Here is a 5,458-nt window from a genome sequence, read left to right as displayed (position 1 = left end):
CATTGGACAAATGCATAGGATTTTGTCAGTCTGTCTGAGACAGGATCTCAGGTAGCCCAGGCTGGCCTTGAACTTGCTATGCAGCAGAGAATAACCTTAATTTTCAGGCCCTCCTGCCATGTTAGGATTATAAACCTGAACCAACATGGCTGGGTTTTTGTTGTTGTTGTTGTTTTTATTTGTTTGTTTTTTCGAGACAGGGTCTCTCTGTGTAGCCTTGGCTGTCCTGGACTTGCTTTGTAGACCAGGCTGGCCTCAAACTCACAGTGATCTGCCTGCCTCTGCCTCCTGAGTGCTGGGGTTAAAGGCGTGCGCCACCATGCCAGGCATGTGGCCGGGTTTATGAACCCAGGACTTCTTGCATGCTAGGCAAGTACCTCACCATCTGAGGTACACCCCCCCCCCCAGCTCTAGCTAAGGCACAGTGCTGCGTAAACCTCAGCAGTCTCAAGAGATGGGGAGAGTTAGGAAAGCCTTGTCTCTAGTGTACCTAGAGTTCCACAGGCAACCCTGATCAAAGACGGCAGAATTGCTAGTACTGACACACCTCTTAAAGTTCCCCATATTTCCAAGCTGATGTCTTGAACCAACAAGAAGGGAACACTGCTCTTAGCGTGTCTGTCACCAACTCCTTCCGGACAATGACCTGTGTGGTCCTTTGAATAGGAATGGTCGCTCATAGACTCATGTGTGGAACAGCATGGGGAACAGCACTATTAGGAGGTGTGGCCTTGTTGGAGGGAGTGTGTCACTATGGGGGTGAGGTTTGAGGTTTCCTATGCTCAAGCTATTTCCAGTGACACAGACAGTCCCTTATGCTGCCTGCAGATCAAGATGTAGAACTCTCAGCTCCTTCTCCAGCGCCATGTCTGCCTGAGCACAGCCATGTTTCCCGCCATGACGATAATGGACTAAACCCCTGAAACTGTAAACAGCCCCAACTAAACGCTTTCCTTTATTAGAGTTGCCATGGTCATGGTGTCTCTTCACAGCAATAGAACACTGACTAAGAGACCCCGTCTGGTTCCGTTCTGGTCTTCTTTTTCTAAAGAACGTTCAAGAGAAGGCAGCAAACAACATGCTGCTCTCCTGTGTATAAATGTCTAGAGTCTTAAACCGCTCTGAACTCCACTGTAGGGGTTGCTGAAGTAGAACCGGCTCCTGGGTTTCGTTTGCATAGAAATTCTAGGCCTGAGACAACGTTGTGAAAAATGAAGAGGGCAGGTGTGTCACTACAACTCCTCTCCTCTCTTGTCCCGGCACTCGGTCTTGGTCCTGTAGGACAAGCACAAACAACAAAGAGAAACCCACTTCACAACTGCCTCACACATGGCATTGCTTTCCTTAGGAAACGTGAGGAATTATCCTGTTTTCTCTGAAAGTACGTCTGCATGACTCAGTAACATACATATCATTATCTCAAATAGCTGGTAGAGGACACATGACATTCTGCCTACAAGTTTGTTAAGAGTGTCCCAGAGACCACCTGCCTGAACGTAATTGCTCAGTGCTGAACCTTAGCCTTTGGTGGGGGGGGTGCGTCCAGCCAGTACTAAGATGAGACTCTGTAATGCACAAAGATTATGTTTATCCCATCACTCCTAGTTCATGGGAAGAAATGCTCATTTGGCTTAAAATGTGTAAATAAATAAAGCATTTTCTCATCCTAAAATTGGACAAATTAAAGGGTAGGATTGGAAATGGTCCTCTCAAGCCACAGAGTAAAGGTTAAGAAATTAACCTGAAATCAAATCAGAGAGCTGAATTTTCAGGGGGGAATTCAGAGGGCAAGGCTCAAAAGCAGGATCAGAAAGAGGGAAGAAAGGCACCTAGGTCTACACAAGAAACCCCAGGAGGCTGAGCAGGTTCTAGCTGACCGGGGACCATCTAGGTACCCAGTATTATTAGTTCCACTGTATTTAGTTCACTGTGTCAGCTTTACAGTGTGTCCATATGTGACAATTCTTCTGTAAATCTTGTCCTAGTTTGCTTTGTATTGCTATGATAATCACCATAGCCAAAAATGTGGAGTGGAAAGGTCCATTTCAGCTTGCAGCTGTAGTACACCATGAGGGGAAGTCGGGGCAGGAACTCAGGGGCAGGGACTGGAGGCAGGCATTGCAACAAAGGTCGCGGAGAAACGCTGTTTTACTGCCTTGCTTCCCATGGCTTGCTCAGTCAGCTTCCTTACAGCACCCAGGACCCAGCCCCCTGGGGTATCACCCACTTACAGTGAACTGAACCACTCCACATCAATCATTAATCAAGAAAATGTCCTCACAGACTTGCCTTCAGGTAATCTGAGGGAGGCAGTTTTCTCAGTTGAGGCTCCTCTTCCCAGGTAACTCGAGTTTGGGGTTAGTTAACAAAAGTCCTTGTGGTGATTTAAATGAGAAATGAGCCCCCTTAGGTTTGAGCGTGTGAACAGTTGATTCCCAGTTGGTGGCGCTGTTGGGGATGTTTAGGTAGCAGCCTTGCTGGAGGAAGCAGTGGGGGCGGGCTTTGAGATTATGTAGCTTCCCCCTACTTCCAGTTCGTTCTCTCCGCCCACATACTAATGATTGAAGATAGGAGCACTCATCTTTCTGCTCTAGCCAGCTTGCTTGCAGCCACGCTTCCCCATAAGGGGCTTAATCCCCCTGGAAATACAAACCCAAATAAACTCCTCCTCTTCCCCTTTTCCCCCTTCCTTCTTCTTTCTATTGCTGTTGTTTTGTTTTTCGAGACAGGGTTTCTCTGTGTAGCCTTGGCTGTCCTGGACTCACTTTGTAGACCAGGTTGGCCTTGAACTCACAGCGATCCCCCTTCCTCTGCCTCTGGCATGCTGGGATTAAAGGTGTGTGCCACCATACCAGGCTTCAACTCTTTCTTCTGTAAATTGCTTTGGCCATGATATTTTATAACTGAAACAAATATAACCACTATAGGCCTTTTTTTTTTTTTTTTTTTTTTTTTTTTTTTGCAATCTAGGTTTTAAAACACATATCTTGTATTATGGGTAATCCTAGAAAGTATATAAAACCCTAAATTCTGCCCTTCAAAGATTTACTTTGTGTCTTACAATGACTAGTGCATTTAGAACGTAATAGTACAGAAACCCGTATAGTTAAAATGTATTACATACAACTTTTATAAAATGTATGTGGCATAAATCTTCTTTATGTATTATTTATTCATTGATTGCTATTTTTTCCTTTTTTATTTAAAAATGTTTTAATACAATATATTTTGAGCATGTTCTTTCCCCTCCCCTTAACTAAAAATATGGAATGCTTCATTAATTTACACAGGGGCCATGCTAATCCTCTTTTTATCATTCTAATTTTGGTATATGTGAGGTCAAATTGAGCATGCATTAATTTTTAATATTAAGTAAAGGGAAAGGGTGGAAAGTTCAATTTTCCAAGACCATGCATAGGGGAATTTATCTCTGATTTATGTTTTAGGTAACTAACCACTAGCAAGTCAAACATGTTTTGTTTTAAGACAGGGGCTCACAATGTAGCCCTGGATGGCTCTAACTAGCTACTGTAGATCAGATGGCCTTGAATTCACAGAGATCTGCCTGTTTCTGCTTCCCAAGCGGGATTAAAGGTGTGCACCACAATGCTCAGCAAGTCTTTTGTGTGTGCAGTGTGTATATGCATGTATGTACATACATGTGTGTGTGAATGCCAGAGGTCCACGTCATGTGTCTTTTTAAAAAGTAACTAATTAATTTATTTATTTATTTATTACACAGTATTCTGCCCACACACAGAAGAGGGCACCAGATCTCATTATAGATGGTTGTAAGCCACTATGTGGTTGCTGGGAATTGAACTCAGGACCTTTGGTTGAACAGAGAGTGCTCTTAACCTCTGAGCCATCTCTCCAGCCCACGTCATGTGTCTTTATACTACATGTCCGTGGTCTTTTATCCTATCTGGAGTTCAACATTTTGCTAGACTAGCTGCCTAACAAGTTCCAGGAATCTGCAGCCACCCACCCTCATTAAAGATGCTGAGAAAAAAGCCTTTTCAAGGTTATGGTAGAATGGATCTGTAGAAATGGCTTGACAGTTAAGATTGCTTGCTGCTCTTCCAGAAGCCCTAAGTTGGGTCCTAAGTACACACATCAGGTACAAACTGCCTGCTAATCTAGCTCCAGGGAATGCCACACCCTCTTCTGGTGTCTTTAGGATGAACGCGTGCGCACACACACACACACTGTTATCACTCCACTCCTCCTCCCTTAACTGCCTGGTGATCTCCTGAAATCATGACCAGTGAGTGGCCTGAGAGGGAGAGCTAGGTAGGACAGGGCCAGGGGGTGCTGGAGACCTCAGGCGGCAGGTGAAACAGAAACAAGAAACAGACTTCTCAAGAAGCAGGCTTCATTGAGCACCGCACTTAATAGGGGGGAACAAAGGCTATTTAAACCTTTGGGAAGCGGGTAGAGGCCTTTGGACGTCAGGTGCTGGGAATTCCAGGTGCTTGCTGGACATGACCTCATACGAAGAAAGTTTAACCTGTAACCTGCCTATCCAGGCTGTGTGACCTCCTAAAGGGTGGCAGAGTGGAGACTGAAAGGCTATGTGCACTGGGACATGCAGGCCCAGGGTAGGGAGGGAGGAATCCTGCTTTTGCCTGCCTCTCGATGAGATTTGTGGGGTTTGGACACACTTTGACCTCGCTCTTGCTCCAGGCCTGCTCCCCCAGTCGCATGGCTTCCCCAGCCCCAGATACACAAATGTACACACACACACACACACACACACACACACACACTTAACTTTTTAGGATCAAAGTAAAAAAAGGCCCCAAACAAGTTAATATAAATAATCATTGTGATACCAAAGAATGAAAATGGAGGTAGTAACAGGTAAATCTTTGGAAATGGCTCAGCGGGTAGGAATGTTTGCTGTATATGCACGAGAACCTGAGTTTGGTAAAACATAAAAGCTTGGTGTGGAGGCAGCTGGGAGCAGGGGTGGAGACAGGTTGATCCAGGAGCTTGCTGACCAGCCAGTATAAACAAAATAGTAAGCTCTGGGTTTAATAATAGACCTTGTCTCAAAATAAATAAATAAATAAATAAATAAATAAATAAATAAATAAATTAGAAAAAAAAAAAAAAAAAGGAGCACCACAGAGGAAGGCACCTGGAGTCCACCTTTGGCCTTTACATACACATGCACTGGTATAGGCATACACCATAAGAGAGCTTATCTTTTATTTCCTGAAATACAGTTTTGAAAAAAAATTTCAACTATAAATGTCATGTTTATTTTCTTTGATGAGGATATGAGATGAGAGCCATTCCCAAGCCTTTCTAGTTCTTTCTGAACTCTTGCTGGCTGGTTCAACTCAGCTGTTCTGGGCCTAAACTCCTCTCCAAGCTGACTGATTCAAACTGGCTTCTCTCAACTTCTGACTGAATTGTTCTGCCTGGCCTCAAACCAATTCTGGAAATGTGA

The 5,458-nt window shown here is 44.4% G+C and overlaps 1 pseudogene; it reads right to left on the bottom strand.

Moving 5' to 3' along the window:
* Positions 1–3,258: 3,258 nt before the first annotated feature.
* LOC127207804 (uncharacterized) lies at positions 3,259–3,354 on the bottom strand (annotated as a pseudogene).
* Positions 3,355–5,458: the final 2,104 nt, after the last annotated feature.

The sequence above is a fragment of the Acomys russatus genome, chromosome 24 (genome assembly GCF_903995435.1).
Source record: "Acomys russatus chromosome 24, mAcoRus1.1, whole genome shotgun sequence".
NCBI classification, from domain to species: domain Eukaryota; kingdom Metazoa; phylum Chordata; class Mammalia; order Rodentia; family Muridae; genus Acomys; species Acomys russatus.
Note: the sequence above shows the minus strand (reverse complement) of the source record. Positions and strands in the feature narration are given on the sequence as shown.